Source organism: Nicotiana attenuata, unplaced genomic scaffold (genome assembly GCF_001879085.1).
Source record: "Nicotiana attenuata strain UT unplaced genomic scaffold, NIATTr2, whole genome shotgun sequence".
NCBI classification, from domain to species: domain Eukaryota; kingdom Viridiplantae; phylum Streptophyta; class Magnoliopsida; order Solanales; family Solanaceae; genus Nicotiana; species Nicotiana attenuata.
The window spans coordinates 396,800-409,760 of NW_017670610.1; positions in this window are offsets into that span (position 1 = coordinate 396,800).

Sequence of the window (12,961 nt, forward strand, 5' to 3'; positions counted from 1 at the left end):
TTTTTTTTTTTTATAATTTTTAAAATATTAAATATGTAACTAAATGCAAACAACAATTAACAAGAAATTCCTAAAAGTTCTATAAAAATTAAAATAATTAAAAAAAAATTTGTGGGTTTTGTAGGAGTATATTTTGTCGGGCAAAAATCACGTGCTCACAGTTTTTACTTTATGTTTCTTGTCAGTTGAATCTTTTTCGCTTGACGCCAGAAGTATAACTTTGGCAATCTAGCTGTTACAATCTCTGCTTTTGTCGATTTTGGAACTACTGGTAGTACTTGACCGAAATCACCTGCCAAACCATTAATTTTTTACCAAGCGGCTCATTGATATCCAATATATGTCTAAAACTCCAGGCTATTATTTTGATCGTTTGACACTTAGCCATTAGTGTTTCATTCCATATTATTAATTTTGCTTTGCTTATAAATTTAGCACCATTGCTTTGCTTTGATATAATTGTGATGGTTATTTAAGTTGTTTGAAGAGGTATATCAAATCTAAAGTGGGTGGCCTCACAATAAAAGCGTTATTGGTATACCACTTGCTATTATCGCTAACAGTGTCATGCCTCTTGATATGATATTTGCAAATAATGCGTGACATAGAAATATTATTTCAGTTCCGTCGGAGGCATCTACACATAATAATCCCGTTATACCAGAGTTAACTCTTTATAATATAGTCTTGAAAGCTTGTTCTTGTTTAGGATATAGCTTTGATTGTGCTTCCTCATACACTTGTATAACATTTTGATTCTTAATAATATACTAACCTTTTTTACTTTGTGTTATAATGCTCTTTTCATGGAATAAAATTATGTACCCTAAGATTTTTTTTACACTTGAATAAGAATTTTACTCGTATGATGAGCTTAAAAAATAATAGAATTGGATTCTCTTGCTAAATAATTAATTAAAAAATTTAATTATTTGGTTTTAACATAAAAAAATAATTTATTCTATGTTGATTCGGATCTTAATATTAATTTATCTCTTGTTTTGAATATTTAATCTTAATTATAATTTATACACCATAAATTTTATTTTCAAAGAGTAAAAGATTGATATGACATTTCAGTTTTGGATCTTTCTGTTTGTAGAATCATTAGTGGTACTGACTCTAACCAACCATTTTTTTTCCTCTTTCTCACACATTTATATTCATAAATATATTTTTACTTGTTGTTTAATAATTGGGTATTTTTCAATATTACACAAAAAATTGATTAAAAAATATTATTTGAGTAGGAAAATAGTTCAAATATTGTCACGACCCGGAATCCCACCCTCGGAACCGTGATGGCGCCTAAAATTTCACTTGCTAGGCAAGCCAACGTTAGAGGTTCATTAAGCCAATTCTTATACATTTCAGTAGTTAACAACGAATAAACCGTAACGAGTTAAAGAGAATACAGAAATTTATAACAACCTCAACATATGTACTACTATCCGGATTGGAGTCACAATTCACGAACATTCTAGGATTTACTACAAGTACAAATTTGAAAGAAATACAATTTTTTGAACGATAAAAATAGTAAAATAGAAGAGATAGATGGGGACTTCATGGTCTGTGAACACCGACAGATATACCTTGAGTCTCCGGTGGTCCGGTCCGAGATGCTATGCCTCTCGATCAACTGGTACCATACCAAAATTTGCACAGGGTGCAGTGTAGTATCAGTACAACTAACCCCATGTACTGGTAAGTGTCGAGCCTAACCTCGGCGAAGTAGTGACGATGCTAAGACAAGACCCCCACAAATAAAACCTGTGCAATTTAACAGTATATGTACTACTAACAACAATGAAAGAACAAGACAAGTAATATCAGGAAGGGGACATGCTGATGGGGATCACAGGATAGAGAATCACAGCAGTAATAAGAACTAGATCAACCGATACACCTTGAACAGATAGGAACAAGTAAACATAGTAAAGGAAAATGCACGACATCACCCTTCGTGCTTTTACTCTCAACCTCACCATATGAATCAATAGAAACAACACGACATCACCCTTCGTGCATCAACTCTCTCATAACATGGCATGGCAACACCCTTCGTGCATTAACACTCACAATATGGCACGACATCACCCTTCACGCATTATCACTCACGAAACACAACACGACATCACCCTTCGTGCATTAACACTCTCCCTCACCAAAACAATGAACATCAACAAAAGCGAGATAGAAATATCAAGAACAAGTCTTACTTCAACATTTGGTTTCAGAATACCAACCTCAACTTCGAGTCAATACTCAATCAATACCAAAATCTATAAACATGATAAGAATGATCAACATAATGATTCTCTAGTCTAGGCATGGATAATATGATCACGGAAGGCAACAACTACAAGAATAAGACCCACTTGCATGCTATAACTCTACAACAACGCATAGGTACTCATCACCTCACCTATATAATGTACTTAACATTCAAACACATAGCAAATAAGCAAACAATACCTAATCCCTCAAGCCAAGGTTAACCACGACACTTACCTCGCTCCAATGGCCAAACTCAAAGCTCAACCACAACTTTTCCCTTCAAACAAGCCTCCGGACCAATAGAATCTAGCAAATTACCAACCAAACGATTCAAATAAAGCCTTAGTGTCATGACCCAAAATCCACTAGTCGTGATGGCACCTAACCCAACTGTTAGGTGATCGGTTCCAAGCCTGTACCACTATCAAGTGGCAATGATGGTCGATGTAGTTTTACCCAACAATGGTCGGGATCGATTTCCACAGGGAGTTAATTGATTTGGAGTTAGGTATCTAACTAATCTAGATGTGCGTGTTGTTCCAAGTTGCACCTCCAAACATCGTCATGATTGATTATACTTCTAATGCTATACTATGATATGCTAGAATAAGCTAAGTACACTATTTTTTTGTTGGTTGTTTTCAAGGATTGAAAGGGACTATGGCAGTGACTTCCGCCTAGGTGGGTATCTAACGGGTATCGAGAATTCAGGGCAAGCTTTTTATGATTGGGGTCGTGATATAACTATCACATATAAGTACTCACTCTATACCTCTCGGTAGTTTGAGTGACTTTGCCCGATTTGACTTTCTCAAGTCCAAATGGGTGTTCATGCATAACAACTGATATTGTCTCAAGTTGGGTATTACTATCTCTAGATTTAACCCTTTAATTGGGGCTATCAATCTCTTGAATGCACCACAATTCCTTGTTAGCCTAATTTTCCTAGACTTAGTCTCTCTTTCTCAAGAAGAGTCTAAGTCATGAAGGCACGAATCAGTGTTTGCAACCACCAATTCTACAATTAAAGCATGAATTAAGCCAAATATCACTAACCCACAAACAATGATGCCCTAAAATTCATGACCCATTAAATACCCACACTAGGGTTGGGTCACAACTCTAGCTATGGGGTTTAGCTACTCATAATAACAGTAGAAATCAAAGAATAATATTCACATATAAGATGAAAATCTAAAGATTAAAGACAAATCTACTTTAAGATTACTCAAAAAGGTAAAAACTAGCTGTTCACGTGCTCAGCAAAATATTTCGTACCCTAAAAATGTGAAAAAGATCTATTTATACTAGGCTAAAATTCCTGGACAAAAATGCCCCTGCGAAAGATTGGAGGAGGCGTATTTCCGAACGCGTCCGCAATTGAGCTCTCACGGCCACGCAATAACGAGCGCGGTCCGTGTTTCTTCAATTCTAGGCTTGGGTTGGACTTGGTTTTGCGGACAACGTAATTTCATCCGTGTCCGCGTGTGCTTCCATCGCGGCCGCATAATTTGGACGCGGACCGCGTTCTTCTATCAAGCATGACTTGCAGGGTCTCTGAACTTCAATTAATGCTCTCAGCGAAAATACCACCGCGGCCGCGCTTTTCCATCGCGGTCAGCGGTCACTGTTGTACCTAAAACAGCCTCGCTGAATCTCACTTCCGCGGATCGCGTATTTGTGGCCGCTCCAGCAGTGGATTTGAACGTGTGCAAATTTAACTCCTTCATGAGTTGATTATGGCTTCTTTGCCTCATTTTGACCAAACCCTACAAGTAAGCACAGTAAATTAGTTTTCGGGAATACTTTTACACATTTTTTTTTATCCAAAACCTAAGCAAAAGAGAGCATAAGATAGGTTAAAATCCATAGTTATAACTAGGTAAGCCAACTAATAACTATTCAATTTTCGTAATATTAATAAGACAATTAAAATATACATTTCTCAAGGACTGGTAGTACAAATCATGAGCTTCTAAGAATAGAATTTTCAAAGCTGATATGAAGTAAATACATTTTACGTTTGAAAAGTACATAAATAGAGTTTGATAAATCTAAAACTACCATGAACAAGAGGCAGCCACAACCAGAACGCAGGTACGTCTTCAAATCCAGCTCCCATCAAACACAGAAACCTCAACAACCAACATCTGCACGCAATATGCAGAAGTGTAGTATTAGAACAACCGACCCCATGTACATGGTAAGTAACAAACCTAACCTTAGGTTGAAAGTAGTGACGAGATGGAACATAGGTCGGGTCCAACACCAATAACCAACAACAGTTCATAACAACATAGAGAATATAAACAAGGAAGTAACTCATAGATAAAATGCTCAGCTTTGTCACAGTTCTTCCAAAAATAATTCCGCTTTCTCGAGAATATTAGTGAAAATCCAAATCTTTTACCTAAATCGTCGAAATATGAGATAGTTTGAAAACTGTAATGTTTCCAAAAATACTTTCCACAATAAATAAGATGTTTCATTTTCTTTCCAGATAGCAAGTGTGAAATACCTCTCTATGCCCACATATCAATGTGTGTAAAGAAAAGTCATGAATGACGTGATACCGTACAACATGAGGAAAAAATGCATCTCTATGCATGTGTGTCATGTGTGCATGCCAATGCCATGTATCTCAGAGATGAACTCATGTACTCACACATCTCAGCGTACTCAACCTCACTGTCTCACATTATCTCTTACCGTGCTCAATACTCAGCACACTCAATCACTCAGCACTGTACGATACTCGTTGCGGCGTGCAACCCGATCTATATATATATATATATATGGCCATAAGGCCCGTTACGATGTGAAACCTGATCCATATACATATAGCCATAAGGCTCGTTGCGGCATGCAACCCGATCCATATACATATATATACATATTCGACTGCGCTCACTGGGGGTGTGCAGACTCCGGAGGGGCTCCTTTAGCCCAAGCGCTATATCGCTGCGGCGTGCAGCCCAATCCCATAAAATGTAATAAATAACATGTTGCAGCGTGCAACCCGATCCCATAACTATCACTCATAATCAGGCCCTCAGCCTCACTCAGTTCTCAATCTCTCCAGTCTCACTCACGGGCTCACAATGTCATGAAACTAGCCCGACAACAATGATATGATGTATAAATAAATAACAATTGAGACTGAGTGTCACAACCCTAACCTCGAACCCGGTCGTGATGGCGCCTCTCGTGAAGACAAGGCCATCCAGTTAAACCCAATTCACCTTTTAAGCAGTTAATCAACACAAAAATAATCTAAACATGATTTAATAGTACTGAATAGCGGAAATATCGATAACAATGCGGAAAAATCCAACCCGACATAGCCCTAACCAGGGTGTCACAAGTCACGAGCATCTATGAGCCACAATACTGTTTGCTAAAGTCATAAACTACTACAAATGTTTGTAAGGAAACGGAAATGATAGAGGAGTAGAGACACGGGGCTGCGGACGTCAACAGCTACCTTGTGATCTCCAAAAGGGCCCGCTTGGAACTGGAGGAAATCAGCACTCCGGAGCGGAACCAGCTACGCCTGAATCTGCATACAGGGTGCAGGGAGTAAAGTGAGTGCTCCAACTCAGTGAGTAACGAATATAAATAATGACTGAAAGTAAGAAAACACGTAAAGCACACGACAATCTATAATGAGCAGTAAAAATCATTTAAGGAACAATAAAAATCAAGAAAATGCTCTTTAAACCAATAAACAGGTAATTGGCAGTCAATTATGATAACGTAAACAAATAGAAATTTTCCCCTCGGGCACAGTAACACCACATCCGCCCCTCGGGCAACATCTCACAACAGTAACAGCCCCTCGGGCTCAATCTCACATCACAATGGGTACCCGCGCTCACTAGGGGTGCGCAGACTCCTGGAGGGGCCCCTTACGGCCCAAGCGCAGTATCAAGCCATCTCGTGGCATCAAAACTAGGCCCTCAGCCTCATATCAATCAAGACACCTCGTGGCGTACATATCTCAGGCCCTCGACCTCAAATCAGTATCAGCGTCTCCTCACAACAAAGGCCCTCGGCCTTACTCAGTCAAAAATACTCACAAGCCCCTCGGGCAATAGTAAGACAATGTTTCTCAGCCCAGAAGATCATTCAAAATATCATTCAAGTCTCAAAGCTGAGTAAAAGTGGCTGAGTAGTAAAACAGTGGAATATAACATGACTGAGTTCAAGTAGTAAGTCAAAATAGTGAGGAAATATCAATAAAAGCCCCGAATGGTTCAAATAGTTGGCACGAAGCCCAAATATGGCATTCAGCCCAAATCATAGTGATAGCAAATAAGTTTCAATCAAATACGTGGTAAAATCATCAACCGGGATGGACCAAGTCACAATCCCTAATAGTGTACGACCCCACGCTCGTCAACGAGCGTGTGTCTCACCTCAACATAGCACTACGATGTGCAAATCCGGGGTTTCAAACCCTCAGAACATCATTTACAATCATTACTGACCTCGAACCGGCTAAATCTCTATCTCACGACGCCTTTGTCCTTCGAATTGGCCTCCACGCGCGTCGAATCTATCCAAAATCAGAACGAGGGCATTAAGATATGTTAAGGGAACAAAGCCCAAGCGAAAATAATCAAAAAATACCAAAAATGCCAAAATTAGCAAAACCTGAGCCCCGGGTCCACTTCTCGAAACTCAGAAATTTTTACACCAACGGATTCGTTGTCTCCCCACGAGTTCATACATATCAAAATTACTAAAATCGGAGTCCAAATGACCCCTCAAATCCCCATTTAAATGCTTCTAAAACTCAAGCCCTAATCCTCTATTTTTAGTCCTTTAATTCCTTTAATCTCAGTCTTAATCCATGAAATATTACCATAGAAGTGTGTTTTAGGTCCAAAATTCTTACCTTAACGAAGTCCCTTTGATTCCTCTCTTCAAAATTTCCCAAAGCTCCCAATTCCGAGTTTAAAAATGGTTAAACCCTTCAAAAATCGCGAAAGAAGAAATATATACATTCTGCCCAGGATTTTCTGCATCTGCGGTCCAAAGCCCGCTTCTGCGGTACCGCATATGCGGTAAATCCATCCGCTTCTACGGAAATTCATTAAAGCCGGCCTCTAACGCATCTGCGATCCATCTACCGCATTTGCGGTTCCGCAGATGTGGCTTCCACAACCGCATTTGCGGATTCCTGACAATCCCCTCCAGAACCGCTTCTGCGGCCTCTCCCCCGCACATGCGGCGCCGCACCTGCGGCCCCCAAACCGCAGGTGCGAAAACACCAGAAGCAGCAAATTTTCTGCAATCTATCAAGTCTCAAATCTTCCCGTTAACCATCCGAATTCACCCCGAGGCCCCCGGGACCTCAACCAAAAGCACCAACACATCCTAAAACCTTATTCAAACTTGTTACAATCCTCAAAACACCTCAAACAACATCAAATCACCCGAAACACATCGAATTCAAGCCTAAGTTTCTAAAATCTTCCGAAATACGCTTTTCATCAAAAACCCAACCAAACCTCGTCCGAATGACCTGAAATTTTGCACACACATCCCAAATGATATAACGAAGCTGCTGCAACTCTCGGAATTCCATTCTGACCCCTATATCAAAATCTCGCCTATCAACCGGAAGTCGCCAAAATATCAACTTCGCCAATTCAAGCCTAATTCTACTCCGGACCTCCAAAACCTATTCCGATCACGCTCCTAAGTCACAAATCACCTCCCGAAGCTAGCCGAACCATCGGAACTCACATCCGAGCCCTTCAACACATAAGTCAACATCCGGTTGCCTTTTCCAACTTAAGCCTTCTTAAAAGAGACTAAGTGTCTCAAACTCCACCAAAACCAATCCGGATTCAATCCAACCAACCCGATGCCTCAAAACACAGATGAACAAAGCAATAAGAAGCAGAAACGGGGGAAACAGACCGGTAACTCATAAGACGATCGGCAGGGTCGTCACACTGAGATATGATATGAATGCATGAATATGGCTGAGTACGAAATATCAGTAACAATCAGTGAGATAACAGTAAGAAATGACCAGTATGGGTCCCAACAATATCGGCATAAAGCCTAAACATGATATCTAACATGATTAACAGCTCAATTACTTTATCACATGGTGAAAACACACATATCAACAAGATAGGGCCACTATACAGTGCCATGGAAACAATAGAGTCACAATTCACACAGTGAACGCCCACACGCCCGTCACCTAGCATGTGCGTCACCTCAGCACCAATCACATAACACGTAATTGGGGGTTTCGTACCCTCAACACTAATTTTAAAAGAGTTATTTACCTCGAATAAGACAATTCCAATACCGAGCAAGCAAAGAGATGATCCAAAAATGCCATCTCGCGCGTTCCGATCTCCGAACGGCTCGATACTAACCAAAAAACAACTCATATACATCAAACAATGCTAAAGAAATCGATCCCAATCAAAAAAGGTCGAATCTTTAATCAAAAGCCCAAAATCAGCCAAAAAGTCCAACCTGGGCCCGTATATCGGAACCCGACAAAACTCATAAAATCTGACAACTCATTCAATTATGAGTCCAACCATACTAATTTCATCCAATTCTGACTCCGAATTGATGTTCAAAACTCAATTACTCACTTTAGAAAAGTTTTTGATAAAAATCCTCAATTCTTCAATCTAAATATGAATTAATTCAAAAATGAACTTCTGTGACCATATTAAAATACAAAAATTGTAGTTAGATACTGACCCCCATGAAAAAGACGAGAAGAATGTCGCAAAAATCACCTCAATCAGAGCTCTAGAACTCAAGATATGCTCAAAATACCAAAAGAATGCAGTCTGATTTTTATACACACGGATTTTCGCTTTTGCGATAAAAACTCCGCACCTGCGCATTTCCATCTGTTATATCCGCTTTTCCGGACCGTTTTTTGCACCCGTAGGGACGCAGATGCGGACCCAACTTCGCATTTGCGAAAACACCAGCATCAGCTCTCTTCCCCGACACTAAAATGAGCATAACTCCCTCATACGATGTCCAAATCCGACAATTCTTTTTGCTATGGCTCCGTAATTACGATACGGCTAACGCTTCAATCAAAACAGAAATTGGAGCTTATTTGCTTAATGTGGTACCATTTATGCTTGAAGAAACGACGTCGAAACATAAAAAACGAGCGCAACACAACCCAAACCTATCCGAAACTCACCTGAGCCCTTGGGTCCCCGTTCGAACATACCAACAAGTACCATATCATAACACGGACCTACCCAAGGCCTCAAAACACACATAACAACATCGAAATGACGAATCACACCTCAATTTGAAATCAATGAACTTGAAACTTGAAACTTCCACAACCGATGTCGAAACCTATCAAATCACGTCCGATTGACCTCAAATTTTGCACACAAGTTACATTTGACATTGTGTACCTACTCCAACCTCTGGAGGGAATCCGACCTCGATATCAAAAAGCCCACTACCGATCAAACTTTCCAAAATACCAACTTTCGCCATTTCAAGCCAGATTCTACTACGGACCTCCAAATCACAATCCAGACGCGCTCCTCAGTCCAAAATCATCTAACGGAGCTAACGGAACCATCAGAAATCCAATCTGAGGTCAAATATTAAAAATTCAAACTTGGTCAAACCTTTCAAATTTATTCTAGCTGTGAATCATTCTTCGTAATCAATTCTGAATAACCTAAAACCAAAACATAAGTCATAATACATCATATGGAGCTACTCATGCCCGAAAATTATCGAGCGAAGTGCAATTGCTCAGAACGACTGGTCGGGTCGTTACACTTAGGAACTACCCACGATTGCAAAGAATTCAATTTAGTCCATTATTGAAAAAGTCAACACCCAGGCCCGCTTGATCCAAACCCGAAATTTGGACCAAAACCCGATTACTCATTCACCCCCGAGCCCGGATATATCATTGGTTTTGGAATCCGACCTCAATTCGAGGTTGAAATCCCCAAATTTCGATATCCCTAGTTTTTACCCAAAAATCCCCTATTCCACCATGAAAACCTTAGATTTTAAGTTGAAATCTTGTAAAATGAAGTGAAAGATTGTAAGAAACTAGTTTAGAATCACTTACCAATGTTTTGGAGAAGAAGTGGTCTTTGGAAAGTCGCCTAGAGGGTTACTTGTTTGAAAGTTCTGAAAAATGTGCAAAAATCCCTTCTAAGTCAAGTTTTACCAACTGCAGATATCACAAATGCGACCCGGGCTTCACAAATGCGAAGCCCGCAAATGCAAAGGGGTCATCGAAAATGCGAAGTCCTTCACACCTCTGCTGCCTTCGCAAATGCAAAGATTTGTTCGCAAATGCGAACATGGACCTCCGCAATTGCGAATCTAGGATCGCATTTTCAATCACTGCCCTTCCCAGCTTTACTTCGCAAATTCGAAGAATGCTTCGCAATTGTGAAGACTGTATGGCCCAGTTACTCCTCGCAAATGCCAAAAATAGCTCACAAATGCGCAACCTACAGAGTTCGCAAATGCAATACCTGATCTCGCATTTGTGAGATCAGAGACCTACACCAACAACTGAAACACCAGCAATGTTCTAAGTCTTATTTTCACTCCGTAGCCTATCCGAAACTCACCCGAGCCCTCGGGGCTCCAAACCAAGAGTGCACACAAGTCTAAAAACATCATACGAACTTGCTCACCGATCAAATCGCCAAAATAACATCTAAAACTACGAATTTAGCACCAAATCAAATGAAATTATCAAGAAAGCTTTGAAACTTCTAATTTCTCAACCGGATGTCAGAATCACGTCAAACCAATTCCGTTTTTCTTCAACTTTCATGTACAAGTCATAAATGTGATATTGGACCTATACCAGGTTTTGGAACCAAAGTACTGACCCGTATCCAAGAAGTCAGACATTGGTCAAATATCTCAAATGCATTTAGCCTTTAACTATCAAATTTCGACAAAATTCGATATCTCGGGCTAGGGACTTCCGATTTCGATTTCGGGCATGCACCCAAGTCCCAAATCACGATACGGACCCACCGAAACTGTGAAATCATGAATCCGGGTCTGTTTACCAAAGATATTGACCGAAGTCAACTCAAATGAAGTTTTAGGCAAATTTTCTCATTTTTAACAGTTTTTAACATAAAAGCTTTCTGGAAAGACGCCCGGACTGTGCATGCAAATCGAGGAAGGCCTAAATATGGGTTTTAAGGCTTAAAAGCGCATAATTGAGTTCTAAAATATAAGATGACCTTTCAGGTCATCACAAATATAATATAAAAATATATTATTGTGGGGATGTATTTTTCTCATTTTCAACTCTTTATGCAGTTCATATAATATTACTTTTATTTTTTCTTCATATTGGACATTATGGAGTGGTAATGTATTACTATTACGGAGGACTCTTATGAAATTGATCTTATTAAACATTCCTACATATTTTTAAGAGAAATTTTCATAAAGCACTATCTTTTAGTAGTAATTAGCCATCTATAGATACCATTTGCTATATTACGGATTATAGATATCTTTTATGTGGTTATAAGATGTATTTGATGTATTTAAGCTATTGTATTCATGAATACAATAGCAAAAATAGGCATGAATCAGGGAAGTCTAGCTAATTAGTTGTTGTATTCGACTCTATTCATGGAGTGAAACATGGGATTACAGCTGGATAGATTATTGTATTCGACTGTATTCACGTCGTGAAATAGGGGATTACACTGTTTTTAAAACGGAAAGTGAATCAATTAACATAATAGACTCCTAATATAACTCAACAAACTCAATTATAACACACAAAATTTGTATTTTTAGTTACAAAAAAGATTCTCAACCAAAAAATACCCCAAAAACATAGCAATCTTCAGAGAAATTATATAATACATCTGAATACATAAATTATATTAATTAAAAAAAACTTATGAATACATTCATGGCATATAGGGAGACAGTGAATACAATAAAATACATAGAATACATCGGGATACATTGAAATACAATGAGAAAAAAAGACAGTGAATAAAATGAAATACATGGAATACAATGAGATACATTGAATTACAATGAAAAAATAGACAATGAATACAATGAAATACATGAAAATACATTGAAATATATTAACTGAAAATCAAGTTGCTCAGCCCCAAACTCCATCGTCTTTGTTCAAGAACAAATCCTAATTTCTGGCGAATCCGCCGTTCACCGGAAGCCGGTAGTGAAAACGGGTATTCGAGGATATCTATGGAAAAATGGATTTGAAGCGAATGGCGAAAGCAGTACTTGGGAAAGTTATGGAGAAGCAATTGAATAATACTTTGAGTTGGAATGCAGAGGCTTTGTGTTATGAACAAGTTGAATATGGTGCTATTGATGTTTTTGCGTCGTTTGAGTTAGGGAAGAATTTGTTTAATATATTGTCGAACAGAGACAGCCGTCGTGTTAAGTTTCAACCATGGCTACTGCTAAAAGAGACATTGAGGAGGTACTCCGCCGCCACCGGAATTACTTTTTTTGGTGTCTTTGGAATATGGTTCTGTATTATTTGTCACGACCCAAACCCCGGTCGTGATGGCGCCCAACACATTGCTAGGCAAGCCCGACCATTTAAGCAACCTTAGCCAAATAATCTAAATAAAATAAATAAATGTTTACACTACTATAATAC